This window comes from Ambystoma mexicanum, chromosome 11, assembly GCF_040938575.1.
Source record: "Ambystoma mexicanum isolate Mex_15411 chromosome 11, UKY_AmexF1_1, whole genome shotgun sequence".
Classification (NCBI taxonomy): domain Eukaryota; kingdom Metazoa; phylum Chordata; class Amphibia; order Caudata; family Ambystomatidae; genus Ambystoma; species Ambystoma mexicanum.
In genome coordinates, this window is record NC_090934.1 from 825,093,255 (window position 1) to 825,107,838 (window position 14,584).

Sequence of the window (14,584 nt, forward strand, 5' to 3'; positions counted from 1 at the left end):
TTGTGCCCAAAACAGCAGCGTCTTTTCGGTTAACAGCCGAACGCGCTAACCAATTGCGCCACAGAGACTCACTGGCATGTGTGTTCTGCCTTTGGCCTGATTACATTGCTATTTTTTTCTGATTGGCAGAAAACCTGAACTTTTTTCTAAAAAGGCATGCCTCTCTTAGCACTGCAGTGCATTAGACTGCTCCCTTGCTTCCCTGAGTCCCCAAATACACAACCACCTTGGGCACAATAGAAGACACATTCCAGCAGATTTAGCAAGAGTGCACCAAGGATTCTATATGTAGGTACCTTGCTGAGAAGCAAGACCTGCAGTTGCATTCTTCTGTTAAAAGAGGGCAGCATAGTGCACCAAGAGAACTTGGGGGAAGTAGCTTATGTTAACTACTTGCCATGCTCTTTATAGATCCCTCTGTTTGACTGGGTGAATTCTAATTTCTGGGGTAGAGTAAGCAATTTTTGGATCTAGATGCTGTGCGCAACAGGAATGCTATATACTGCACTTTACTGCTACTGAAAAGTTACCAATTTTACAGGATGTTCAGGTAAGCTTTGTTTCAGAAAACAACTTGCTAGAGGCACTAAGACAGATTACTGGGACAAAGGAAGAGGGTTTGGGGATTAGCACATCTCCTATGAAAGGTACAGTCACGCCCGAGACAACTCTGAGTGTCACCTCAAATTCTAAGAAATGCAAACTAGGGACCTACGCTTTTTATTGCTAGGGGATCTTTGTGTTTCAGACAAATGTGCACGCCTCCCAGAGCCCCTTGCAATGCACTTAGGGAAAGGGGGGAAGGTGCTGTGAAGCCCTCTCGCTGACAATGTCTCTCTTGTCTATAATGTATCTATGAGAGAGAGAGAAATAGGCAATGCGAGAGTGAAAAAGTAAAATGGAAATGTGTCTACTGAGACCAGTATAAGGGGAAATCCTCACAATCCAGGACCGACAGTTGATTGGGAGGGCGCTTACAGGTTTCCGACACCAGACCGGTACCTGAACTCACAAACCCAAACTGCAAAGTGATGCCCATTGCCACTAGACTGCCGACCCCCTTTCGGGGCCCCAACATATATCCTTTAGTCACACCTAGAGTTCCCAGGACAGTGCAGCATTCAGCGATTACACGAAAATATTGACAGCGCTAGGAGGCCATGCAAATGACAGAGGTATGCTTTACAAAGCCCACGTAGCGTGCACAAAACAGCACATCAGTCAGGCCCACTTGAAGAGATGGTAAAGAGGAAATACTTCTGCTGCATCCAGTAAAACATAGAGATTGGCCTGCTTTAAAGGTTGACCATGTCCTTCATGGGTGTCAGTCAATATGAAACTTCCCTGCTGCAAAGCTTACATTCGAAACGCCAGAACAACTAGGCCCAGAGCACAAAGATGCAGTCAGGTTGAAATAACGAGATACTGAAGAGCAATTTTGTATTTCAGAGTGGGAAAAGGAAGTATGACCCCGACGTGATTTGAACACACAACCTTTTGATCTGGAGTCAGACGCGCTACCATTGCGCCACGAGCTCCTTGTGGCAATCCACCTGGTGTGTCTGATGACAGAATAAAGGTAGGAGACGTACATGCACCTGCAGAGCCTCATTGCTTCTTTAGGTAGACTGGCTAGGATAGCTTCCTTCTGTGCATCAGTACACGCTGCAGCCAAACCCTTCCCATGAAGTCTTGATGTTTATGAATTGAATGGCAAGTTTTGAAAAACTAAAGCAAGCGAGAAGAATTGCTTACAGTTTATTGGATTTTTTGGACGTCAGCAGACGAGACCTGCGAGAGGTAAACAGAAGTTCATAGTTGGTCACGCTGATTTTTTGAGCCAAAATGCATCGTCCCTGGGTGGGCTTGAACCACCAACCTTTCGGTTAACAGCAGAACGCGCTAACCGATTGCGCCACAGAGACTCATGCAGTTCTTACACAGGGGCCTGATTGGTGTGCTGTTTGCTTATGCTTCCCAGGCAACCTGAAAATATTTCTAAAATAGCTCTATTTCCCACAGCAAATCAGGGTATCAAGCACTTCCCTACCTCCCCTAATCCACAAACACAGGGGATTTAGTAGAGGACAGAGCCCATCAACAGTGCACCAAATGTCCTCTGTGTAGGCATAACTTGCTATGAGGAGAAAGCCACAGTTGCGCACTTGTGTTAAAAGGGGACAGTAGGCTGAACCCAGAGAACACGGGAGAAATGACTCAGGTTTACTGAGTGGAACACTCTGTGTCTTTGTGCCAAAAACATCAGCGTCTTTTCGGTTAACAGCCGAACGCGCTAACCAATTGCGCCACAGAGACTCACTGGCATGTGTGTTCTGCCTTTGGCCTGATTGCATTGCTATTTTTTTCTGATTGGCAGAAAACCTGAACTTTTTTCTGAAAAAGGCATGCCTCTCTTAGCACTGCAGTGCAGTAGACTGCTCCCTTGCTTCCCTGAGTCCCCAAATACACAACCACCTTGGGCACAATAGAAGACACATTCCAGCAGATTTAGCAAGAGTGCACCAAGGATTCTATATGTAGGTACCTTGCTGAGAAGCAAGACCTGCAGTTGCATTCTTCTGTTAAAAGAGGGCAGCAGAGTGCACCAAGAGAACTTGGGGGAAGTAGCTTATGTTAACTACTTGCCATGCTCTTTATAGATCCCTCTGTTTGACTGGGTGAATTCTAATTTCTGGGGTAGAGTAAGCAATTTTTGGATCTAGATGCTGTGCGCAACAGGAATGCTATATACTGCACTGTACTGCTACTGAATAGTTGCCAATTTTACAGGATGTTCAGGTAAGCTTTGTTTCAGAAAACAACTTGCTAGAGGCACTAAGACAGATTACTGGGACAAAGGAAGAGGGTTTGGGGATTAGCACATCTCCTATGAAAGGTACAGTCACGCCCGAGACAACTCTGAGTGTCACTTCAAATTTTAAGAAATGCAAACTAGGGACCTACGCTTTTTATTGCCAGTGGATCTTTGTGTTTCAGACAAATGTGCACGCCTCCCAGAGCCCCATGCAATGCACTTAGGGAAATGGGGGAAGGTGCTGTGCAACCCTCTCGCTGACAATGTCTCTCTTGTCTATAATGTATCTATGAGAGAGAGAGAAATAGGCAATGCGAGAGTGAAAAAGTAAAATGGAAATGTGTCTACTGAGACCAGTATAAGGGGAAATCCTCACAATCCAGGACCGACAGTTGATTGGGAGGGCGCTTACAGGTTTCCGACACCAGACCGGTACCTGAACTCACAAACCCAAACTGCAAAGTGATGGGCATTGCCACTAGACTGCCGACCCCCTTTCGGGGCCCCAGCATATATCCTTTAGTCACACCTAGAGTTCCCAGGACAGTGCAGCATTCAGCGATTACACGAAAATATTGACAGCGCTAGGAGGCCATGCAAATGGCAAAGGTATGCTTTACAAAGCCCACGTAGCGTGCACAAAACAGCACATCAGTCAGGCCCACTTGAAGAGATGGTAAAGAGGAAATACTTCTGCTGCATCCAGTAAAACATAGAGATTGGCCTGCTTTAAAGGTTGACCATGTCCTTCATGGGTGTCTGTCAATATGATACTTCCCTGCTGCAAAGCTTACATTCGAAATGCCAGAACAACTAGGCCCAGAGCACAAAGATGCAGTCAGGTTGAAATAACGAGATACTGAAGAGCAATTTTATATTTCAGAGTGGGAAAAGCAAATATGCCCCCGACGCTTCTGATCTGGAGTCAGACGCGCTACCATTGCGCCACGAGGTCCTTGCGGCAGTTCACCTGGTGTGTCTGATGACAGAATAAAGGTAGGAGACGTACATGCACCTGCAGAGCCTCATTGCTTCTTTAAGTAGACTGGCTAGGATAGCTTCCTTCTGTGCATCAGTACACGCTGAAGCCAAACCCTTCCCATGAAGTCTTGATGTTTATGAATTGAATGGCAAGTTTTGAAAAACTAAAGCAAGCGAGAAGAATTGCTTGCAGTTTATTGGATTTTTTGGACGTCAGCAGACGAGACCTGCGAGAGGTAAACAGAAGTTCATAGTTGGTCATGCTGAATTTTTGAGCCAAAATGCATCGTCCCTGGGTGGGCTTGAACCACCAACCTTTCGGTTAACAGCCGAACGCGCTAACCGATTGCGCCACAGAGACTCATGCAGTGCTTACACTGGGGCCTGATTGGTGTGCTGTTTGCTTATGCTTCCCAGGCAACCTGAAAATATTTCTAAAATAGCTCTATTTCCAACAGCAAATCAGGGTATCAAGCACTTCCCTACCTCCCGTAATCCACAAACACAGGGGATTTAGTAGAGGACAGAGCCCATCAACAGTGCACCAAAGCCCTCTGTGTAGGCATAACTTGCTATGAGGAGAAAGCCACAGTTGCGCACTTGTGTTAAAAGGGGACAGTAGGCTGAACCCAGAGAACACGGGAGAAATGACTCAGGTTTACTGAGTGGAACACTCTGTGTCTTTGTGCCCAAAACAGCAGCGTCTTTTCGGTTAACAGCCGAACGCGCTAACCAATTGCGCCACAGAGACTCACTGGCATGTGTGTTCTGCCTTTGGCCTGATTGCATTGCTATTTTTTTCTGATTGGCAGAAAACCTGAACTTTTTTCTGAAAAAGGCATGCCTCTCTTAGCACTGCAGTGCATTAGACTGCTCCCTTGCTTCCCTGAGTCCCCAAATACACAACCACCTTGGGCACAATAGAAGACACATTCCAGCAGATTTAGCAAGAGTGCACCAAGGATTCTATATGTAGGTACCTTGCTGAGAAGCAAGACCTGCAGTTGCATTCTTCTGTTAAAAGAGGGCAGCAGAGTGCACCAAGAGAACTTGGGGGAAGTAGCTTATGTTAACTACTTGCCATGCTCTTTATAGATCCCTCTGTTTGACTAGGTGAATTCTAATTTCTGGGGTAGAGTAAGCAATTTTTGGATCTAGATGCTGTGCGCAACAGGAATGCTATATACTGCACTGTACTGCTACTGAAAAGTTACCAATTTTACAGGATGTTCAGGTAAGCTTTGTTTCAGAAAACAACTTGCTAGAGGCACTAAGACAGATTACTGGGACAAAGGAAGAGGGTTTGGGGATTAGCACATCTCCTATGAAAGGTACAGTCACGCCCGAGACAACTCTGAGTGCCGCCTCAAATTCTAAGAAATGCAAACTAGGGACCTACGCTTTTTATTGCCAGTGGATCTTTGTGTTTCAGACAAATGTGCACGCCTCCCAGAGCCCCTTGCAATGCACTTAGGGAAATGAGGGAAGGTGCTGTGCAACCCTCTCGCTGACAATGTCTCTCTTGTCTATAATGTATCTATGAGAGAGAGAGAAATAGGCAATGCGAGAGTGAAAAAGTAAAATGGAAATGTGTCTACTGAGACCAGTATAAGGGGAAATCCTCACAATCCAGGACCGACAGTTGATTGGGAGGGCGCTTACAGGTTTCCGACACCAGACCGGTACCTGAACTCACAAACCGAAACTGCAAAGTGATGGGCATTGCCACTAGACTGCCGACCCCCTTTCGGGGCCCCAGCATATATCCTTTAGTCACACCTAGAGTTCCCAGGACAGTGCAGCATTCAGCGATTACACGAAAATATTGACAGCGCTAGGAGGCCATGCAAATGGCAGAGGTATGCTTTACAAAGCCCACGTAGCGTGCACAAAACAGCACATCAGTCAGGCCCACTTGAAGAGATGGTAAAGAGGAAATACTTCTGCTGCATCCAGTAAAACATAGAGATTGGCCTGCTTTAAAGCTTGACCATGTCCTTCATGGGTGTCTGTCAATATGATACTTCCCTGGTGCAAAGTTTACATTCGAAACCCCAGAACAACTAGGCCCAGAGCACAAAGATGCAGTCAGGTTGAAATAACGAGATACTGAAGAGCAATTTTGTATTTCAGAGTGGGAAAAGGAAGTATGACCCCGACGTGATTTGAACACACAACCTTCTGATCTGGGGTCAGACGCGCTACCATTGCGCCAGGAGGTCCTTGTGGCAGTCCACCTGGTGTGTCTGATGACAGAATAAAGGTAGGAGACGTGCATGGACCTGCAGAGCCTCATTGCTTCTTTAAGTAGACTGGCTAAGATAGCTTCCTTCTGTGCATCAGTACACGCTGCAGCCAAACCCTTCCCATGAAGTCTTGATGTTTATGAATTGAATGGCAAATTTTGAAAAACTAAAGCAAGCGAGAAGAATTGCTTGCAGTTTATTGGATTTTTTGGACGTCAGCAGACGAGACCTGCGAGAGGTAAACAGAAGTCCATAGTTGGTCACGCTGAATTTTTGAGCCAAAATGCACCGTCCCTGGGTGGGCTTGAACCACCAACCTTTCGGTTAACAGCCGAACGCGCTAACCAATTGCGCCACAGAGACTCATGCAGTTCTTACACAGGGGCCTGATTGGTGTGCTGTTTGCTTATGCTTCCCAGGCAACCTGAAAATATTTCTAAAATAGCTCTATTTCCCACAGCAAATCAGGGTATCAAGCACTTCCCTACCTCCCCTAATCCACAAACACAGGGGATTTAGTAGAGGACAGAGCCCATCAACAGTGCACCAAATGTCCTCTGTGTAGGCATAACTTGCTATGAGGAGAAAGCCACAGTTGCGCACTTGTGTTAAAAGGGGACAGTAGGCTGAACCCAGAGAACACGGGAGAAATGACTCAGGTTTACTGAGTGGAACACTCTGTGTCTTTGTGCCAAAAACAGCAGCGTCTTTTCGGTTAACAGCCGAACGCGCTAACCAATTGTGCCACAGAGACTCACTGGCATGTGTGTTCTGCCTTTGGCCTGATTGCATTGCTATTTTTTTCTGATTGGCAGAAAACCTGAACTTTTTTCTGAAAAAGGCATGCCTCTCTTAGCACTGCAGTGCATTAGACTGCTCCCTTGCTTCCCTGAGTCCCCAAATACACAACCACCTTGGGCACAATAGAAGACACATTCCAGCAGATTTAGCAAGAGTGCACCAAGGATTCTATATGTAGGTACCTTGCTGAGAAGCAAGACCTGCAGTTGCATTCTTCTGTTAAAAGAGGGCAGCAGAGTGCACCAAGAGAACTTGGGGGAAGTAGCTTATGTTAACTACTTGCCATGCTCTTTATAGATCCCTCTGTTTGACTGGGTGAATTCTAATTTCTGGGGTAGAGTAAGCAATTTTTGGATCTAGATGCTGTGCGCAACAGGAATGCTATATACTGCACTGTACTGCTACTGAATAGTTGCCAATTTTACAGGATGTTCAGGTAAGCTTTGTTTCAGAAAACAACTTGCTAGAGGCACTAAGACAGATTACTGGGACAAAGGAAGAGGGTTTGGGGATTAGCACATCTCCTATGAAAGGTACAGTCACGCCCGAGACAACTCTGAGTGTCACTTCAAATTTTAAGAAATGCAAACTAGGGACCTACGCTTTTTATTGCCAGTGGATCTTTGTGTTTCAGACAAATGTGCACGCCTCCCAGAGCCCCATGCAATGCACTTAGGGAAATGGGGGAAGGTGCTGTGCAACCCTCTCGCTGACAATGTCTCTCTTGTCTATAATGTATCTATGAGAGAGAGAGAAATAGGCAATGCGAGAGTGAAAAAGTAAAATGGAAATGTGTCTACTGAGACCAGTATAAGGGGAAATCCTCACAATCCAGGACCGACAGTTGATTGGGAGGGCGCTTACAGTTTTCCGACACCAGACCGGTACCTGAACTCACAAACCCAAACTGCAAAGTGATGGGCATTGCCACTAGACTGCCGACCCCCTTTCGGGGCCCCAGCATATATCCTTTAGTCACACCTAGATTTCCCAGGACAGTGCAGCATTCAGCGATTACACGAAAATATTGACAGCGCTAGGAGGCCATGCAAATGGCAGAGGTATGCTTTACAAAGCCCACGTAGCGTGCACAAAACAGCACATCAGTCAGGCCCACTTGAAGAGATGGTAAAGAGGAAATACTTCTGCTGCATCCAGTAAAACATAGAGATTGGCCTGCTTTAAAGGTTGACCATGTCCTTCATGGGTGTTTGTCAATATGATACTTCCCTGCTGCAAAGCTTACATTCGAAACGCCAGAACAACTAGGCCCAGAGCATAAAGATGCAGTCAGGTTGAAATAACGAGATACTGAAGAGCAATTTTGTATTTCAGAGTGGGAAAAGGAAGTATGACCCCGACGTGATTTGAACACACAACCTTCTGATCTGGAGTCAGACGCTACCATTGCGCCACGAGGTCCTTGTGGCAATCCACCTGGTGTGTCTGATGACAGAATAAAGGTAGGAGACGTGCAGAGCCTCATTGCTTCTTTAAGTAGACTGGCTAGGATAGCTTCCTTCTGTGCATCAGTACACGCTGCAGCCAAACCCTTCCCATGAAGTCTTGATGTTTATGAATTGAATGGCAAGTTTTGAAAAACTAAAGCAAGCGAGAAGAATTGCTTGCAGTTTATTGGATTTTTTGGACGTCAGCAGACGAGACCTGCGAGAGGTAAACAGAAGTCCATAGTTGGTCACGCTGAATTTTTGAGCCAAAATGCACCGTCCCTGGGTGGGCTTGAACCACCAACCTTTCGGTTAACAGCCGAACGCGCTAACCGATTGCGCCACAGAGACTCATGCAGTTCTTACACAGGGGCCTGATTGGTGTGCTGTTTGCTTATGCTTCCCAGGCAACCTGAAAATATTTCTAAAATAGCTCTATTTCCCACAGCAAATCAGGGTATCAAGCACTTCCCTACCTCCCCTAATCCACAAACACAGGGGATTTAGTAGAGGACAGAGCCCATCAACAGTGCACCAAATGTCCTCTGTGTAGGCATAACTTGCTATGAGGAGAAAGCCACAGTTGCGCACTTGTGTTAAAAGGGGACAGTAGGCTGAACCCAGAGAACACGGGAGAAATGACTCAGGTTTACTGAGTGGAACACTCTGTGTCTTTGTGCCAAAAACAGCAGCGTCTTTTCGGTTAACAGCCGAACGCGCTAACCAATTGCGCCACAGAGACTCACTGGCATGTGTGTTCTGCCTTTGGCCTGATTGCATTGCTATTTTTTTCTGATTGGCAGAAAACCTGAACTTTTTTCTGAAAAAGGCATGCCTCTCTTAGCACTGCAGTGCAGTAGACTGCTCCCTTGCTTCCCTGAGTCCCCAAATACACAACCACCTTGGGCACAATAGAAGACACATTCCAGCAGATTTAGCAAGAGTGCACCAAGGATTCTATATGTAGGTACCTTGCTGAGAAGCAAGACCTGCAGTTGCATTCTTCTGTTAAAAGAGGGCAGCAGAGTGCACCAAGAGAACTTGGGGGAAGTAGCTTATGTTAACTACTTGCCATGCTCTTTATAGATCCCTCTGTTTGACTGGGTGAATTCTAATTTCTGGGGTAGAGTAAGCAATTTTTGGATCTAGATGCTGTGCGCAACAGGAATGCTATATACTGCACTGTACTGCTACTGAATAGTTACCAATTTTACAGGATGTTCAGGTAAGCTTTGTTTCAGAAAACAACTTGCTAGAGGCACTAAGACAGATTACTGGGACAAAGGAAGAGGGTTTGGGGATTAGCACATCTCCTATGAAAGGTACAGTCACGCCCGAGACAACTCTGAGTGTCACTTCAAATTTTAAGAAATGCAAACTAGGGACCTACGCTTTTTATTGCCAGTGGATCTTTGTGTTTCAGACAAATGTGCACGCCTCCCAGAGCCCCATGCAATGCACTTAGGGAAATGGGGGAAGGTGCTGTGCAACCCTCTCGCTGACAATGTCTCTCTTGTCTATAATGTATCTATGAGAGAGAGAGAAATAGGCAATGCGAGAGTGAAAAAGTAAAATGGAAATGTGTCTACTGAGACCAGTATAAGGGGAAATCCTCACAATCCAGGACCGACAGTTGATTGGGAGGGCGCTTACAGGTTTCCGACACCAGACCGGTACCTGAACTCACAAACCCAAACTGCAAAGTGATGGGCATTGCCACTAGACTGCCGACCCCCTTTCGGGGCCCCAGCATATATCCTTTAGTCACACCTAGAGTTCCCAGGACAGTGCAGCATTCAGCGATTACACGAAAATATTGACAGCGCTAGGAGGCCATGCAAATGGCAAAGGTATGCTTTACAAAGCCCACGTAGCGTGCACAAAACAGCACATCAGTCAGGCCCACTTGAAGAGATGGTAAAGAGGAAATACTTCTGCTGCATCCAGTAAAACATAGAGATTGGCCTGCTTTAAAGGTTGACCATGTCCTTCATGGGTGTCTGTCAATATGATACTTCCCTGCTGCAAAGCTTACATTCGAAATGCCAGAACAACTAGGCCCAGAGCACAAAGATGCAGTCAGGTTGAAATAACGAGATACTGAAGAGCAATTTTATATTTCAGAGTGGGAAAAGCAAATATGCCCCCGACGCTTCTGATCTGGAGTCAGACGCGCTACCATTGCGCCACGAGGTCCTTGCGGCAGTTCACCTGGTGTGTCTGATGACAGAATAAAGGTAGGAGACGTACATGCACCTGCAGAGCCTCATTGCTTCTTTAAGTAGACTGGCTAGGATAGCTTCCTTCTGTGCATCAGTACACGCTGAAGCCAAACCCTTCCCATGAAGTCTTGATGTTTATGAATTGAATGGCAAGTTTTGAAAAACTAAAGCAAGCGAGAAGAATTGCTTGCAGTTTATTGGATTTTTTGGACGTCAGCAGACGAGACCTGCGAGAGGTAAACAGAAGTTCATAGTTGGTCATGCTGAATTTTTGAGCCAAAATGCATCGTCCCTGGGTGGGCTTGAACCACCAACCTTTCGGTTAACAGCCGAACGCGCTAACCGATTGCGCCACAGAGACTCATGCAGTGCTTACACTGGGGCCTGATTGGTGTGCTGTTTGCTTATGCTTCCCAGGCAACCTGAAAATATTTCTAAAATAGCTCTATTTCCAACAGCAAATCAGGGTATCAAGCACTTCCCTACCTCCCGTAATCCACAAACACAGGGGATTTAGTAGAGGACAGAGCCCATCAACAGTGCACCAAAGCCCTCTGTGTAGGCATAACTTGCTATGAGGAGAAAGCCACAGTTGCGCACTTGTGTTAAAAGGGGACAGTAGGCTGAACCCAGAGAACACGGGAGAAATGACTCAGGTTTACTGAGTGGAACACTCTGTGTCTTTGTGCCCAAAACAGCAGCGTCTTTTCGGTTAACAGCCGAACGCGCTAACCAATTGCGCCACAGAGACTCACTGGCATGTGTGTTCTGCCTTTGGCCTGATTGCATTGCTATTTTTTTCTGATTGGCAGAAAACCTGAACTTTTTTCTGAAAAAGGCATGCCTCTCTTAGCACTGCAGTGCATTAGACTGCTCCCTTGCTTCCCTGAGTCCCCAAATACACAACCACCTTGGGCACAATAGAAGACACATTCCAGCAGATTTAGCAAGAGTGCACCAAGGATTCTATATGTAGGTACCTTGCTGAGAAGCAAGACCTGCAGTTGCATTCTTCTGTTAAAAGAGGGCAGCAGAGTGCACCAAGAGAACTTGGGGGAAGTAGCTTATGTTAACTACTTGCCATGCTCTTTATAGATCCCTCTGTTTGACTGGGTGAATTCTAATTTCTGGGGTAGAGTAAGCAATTTTTGGATCTAGATGCTGTGCGCAACAGGAATGCTATATACTGCACTGTACTGCTACTGAAAAGTTACCAATTTTACAGGATGTTCAGGTAAGCTTTGTTTCAGAAAGCAACTTGCTAGAGGCCCTAGGACAGATTACTGGGACAAAGGAAGAGGGTTTGGGGATTAGCACATCTCCTATGAAAGGTACAGTCACGCCCGAGACAACTCTGAGTGCCTCCTCAAATTCTAAGAAATGCGAACTGGGGTCCTACGCCTTTTATTGCCAGTGGATCTTTGTGTTTCAGACAAATGTGCACGCCTCCCAGAGCCCCATGCAATGCACTTAGGGAAATGGGGGAAGGTGCTGTGAAGCCCTCTCGCTGACAATGTCTCTCTTGTCTATAATGTATCTATGAGAGAGAGAGAAATAGGCAATGCGAGAGTGAAAAAGTAAAATGGAAATGTGTCTACTGAGACCAGTATAAGGGGAAATCCTCACAATCCAGGACCGACAGTTGATTGGGAGGGCGCTTACAGGTTTCCGACACCAGACCGGTACCTGAACTCACAAACCCAAACTGCAAAGTGATGGGCATTGCCACTAGACTGCCGACCCCCTTTCGGGGCCCCAACATATATCCTTTAGTCACACCTAGAGTTCCCAGGACACTGCAGCATTCAGCGATTACACGAAAATATTGACAGCGCTAGGAGGCCATGCAAATGGCAGAGGTATGCTTTACAAAGCCCACGTAGCGTGCACAAAACAGCACATCAGTCAGGCCCACTTGAAGAGATGGTAAAGAGGAAATACTTCTGCTGCATCCAGTAAAACATAGCGATTGGCCTGCTTTAAAGGTTGACCATGTCCTTCATGGGTGTCTGTCAATATGATACTTCCCTGCTGCAAAGCTTACATTCGAAACGCCAGAACAACTAGGCCCAGAGCACAAAGATGCAGTCAGGTTGAAATAACGAGATACTGAAGAGCAATTTTATATTTCAGAGTGGGAAAAGCAAATATGACCCCGACGTGATTTGAACACGCAACCGTCTGATCTGGAGTCAGACGCGCTACCATTGCGCCACGAGGTCCTTGTGGCAGTCCACCTGGTGTGTCTGATGACAGAATAAAGGTATGAGACGTACATGCACCTGCAAAGCCTCATTGCTTATTTAAGTAGACTGGCTAGGATAGCTTCCTTCTGTGCATCAGTACACGCTGCAGCCAAACCCTTCCCATGAAGTCTTGATGTTTATGAATTGAATGGCAAGTTTTGAAAAACTAAAGCAAGCGAGAAGAATTGCTTGCAGTTTATTGGATTTTTTGGACGTCAGTAGACGAGACCTGCGAGAGGTAAACAGAAGTTCATAGTTGGTCATGCTGAATTTTTGAGCCAAAATGCATCGTCCCTGGGTGGGCTTGAACCACCAACCTTTCGATTAACAGCCGAACGCGCTAACCGATTGCGCCACAGAGACTCATGCAGTGCTTACACTGGGGCCTGGTTGGTGTGCTGTTTGCTTATGCTTCCCAGGCAACCTGAAAATATTTCTAAAATAGCTCTATTTCCCACAGCAAATCAGGGTATCAAGCACTTCCCTACCTCCCCTAATCCACAAACACAGGGGATTTAGTAGAGGACAGAGCCCATCAACAGTGCACCAAATTTCCTCTGTGTAGGCATAACTTGCTATGAGGAGAAAGCCACAGTTGTGCACTTGTGTTAAAAGGGGACAGTAGGCTGAACCCAGAGAACACGGGAGAAATGACTCAGGATTACTAAGTGGAACACTCTGTGTCTTTGTGCCAAAAACAGCAGCGTCTTTTCGGTTAACAGCCGAACGCGCTAACCAATTGCGCCACAGAGACTCACTGACATGTGTTTTCTGCCTTTATCCTGATTGCATTGTTATTTTTTTCTGATTGGCAGAAAACCTGAACTTTTTTCTGAAAAAGGAATGCCTTTCTTAGCACTGCAGTGCATTAGACTGCTCCCTTGCTTCCCTGAGTCCCCAAATGCACAACCACCTTGGGCACAATAGAAGACACATTCCAGCAGATTTAGCAAGAGTGCACCAAGGTTTCTATATGTAGGTAGCTTGCTGAGAAGCAAGACCTGCAGTTGCATTCTTCTGTTAAAAGAGGGCAGCAGAGTGCACCAAGAGAACTTGGGGGAAGTAGCTTATGTTAACTACTTGCCATGCTCTTTATAGATCCCTCTGTTTGACTGGGTGAATTCTAATTTCTGGGGTAGAATAAGCAATTTTTGGATCTAGATGCTGTGCGCAACAGGAATGCTATATACTGCACTGTACTGCTACTGAAAAGTTACCAATTTTACAGGATGTTCAGGTAAGCTTTGTTTCAGAAAACAACTTGCTAGAGGCCCTAGGACAGATTACTGGGACAAAGGAAGAGGGTTTGGGGATTAGCACATCTCCTATGTAAGGTACAGTCACGCCCGAGACAACTCTGAGTGCCACCTCAAATTCTAAGAAATGCGAACTAGGGTCCTACGCTTTTTATTGCCAGTGGATCTTTGTGTTTCAGACAAATGTGCACGCCTCCCAGAGCCCCTTGCAATGCACTTAGGGAAATGGGGGAAGGTGCTGTGAAGCCCTCTCGCTGACAATGTCTCTCTTGTCTATAATGTATCTATGAGAGAGAGAGAAATAGGCAATGCGAGAGTGAAAAAGTAAAATGGAAATGTGTCTACTGAGACCAGTATAAGGGGAAATCCTCACAATCCAGGACCGACAGTTGATTGGGAGGGCGCTTACAGGTTTCCGACACCAGACCGGTACCTGAACTCACAAACCCAAACTACAAAGTGATGGGCATTGCCACTAGACTGCCAACCCCCTTTCGGGGCCCCAGCATATATCCTTTAGTCACACCTAGAGTTCCCAGGACAGTGCAGCATTCAGCGATTACACGAAA

At 46.2% G+C, this 14,584-nt stretch overlaps 6 non-coding genes across 6 annotated transcripts; all 6 read right to left on the minus strand.

Annotated features, from left to right (window-relative positions):
* Positions 1–4,083: 4,083 nt before the first annotated feature.
* TRNAN-GUU (transfer RNA asparagine (anticodon GUU)) lies at positions 4,084–4,157 on the minus strand. The gene has a single exon. It is a non-coding gene; the product is annotated as a tRNA-Asn (tRNA).
* Positions 4,158–6,331: 2,174 nt separating this feature from the next.
* On the minus strand, positions 6,332–6,405 carry TRNAN-GUU (transfer RNA asparagine (anticodon GUU)). Its single transcript has one exon. It is a non-coding gene; the product is annotated as a tRNA-Asn (tRNA).
* Positions 6,406–8,568: 2,163 nt separating this feature from the next.
* TRNAN-GUU (transfer RNA asparagine (anticodon GUU)) lies at positions 8,569–8,642 on the minus strand. Its single transcript has one exon. It is a non-coding gene; the product is annotated as a tRNA-Asn (tRNA).
* Positions 8,643–10,800: 2,158 nt separating this feature from the next.
* On the minus strand, positions 10,801–10,874 carry TRNAN-GUU (transfer RNA asparagine (anticodon GUU)). The gene has a single exon. It is a non-coding gene; the product is annotated as a tRNA-Asn (tRNA).
* A 1,789-nt stretch (positions 10,875–12,663) lies between these two features.
* TRNAW-CCA (transfer RNA tryptophan (anticodon CCA)) lies at positions 12,664–12,735 on the minus strand. Its single transcript has one exon. It is a non-coding gene; the product is annotated as a tRNA-Trp (tRNA).
* Positions 12,736–13,048: 313 nt separating this feature from the next.
* Positions 13,049–13,122, minus strand: TRNAN-GUU (transfer RNA asparagine (anticodon GUU)). Its single transcript has one exon. It is a non-coding gene; the product is annotated as a tRNA-Asn (tRNA).
* Positions 13,123–14,584: the final 1,462 nt, after the last annotated feature.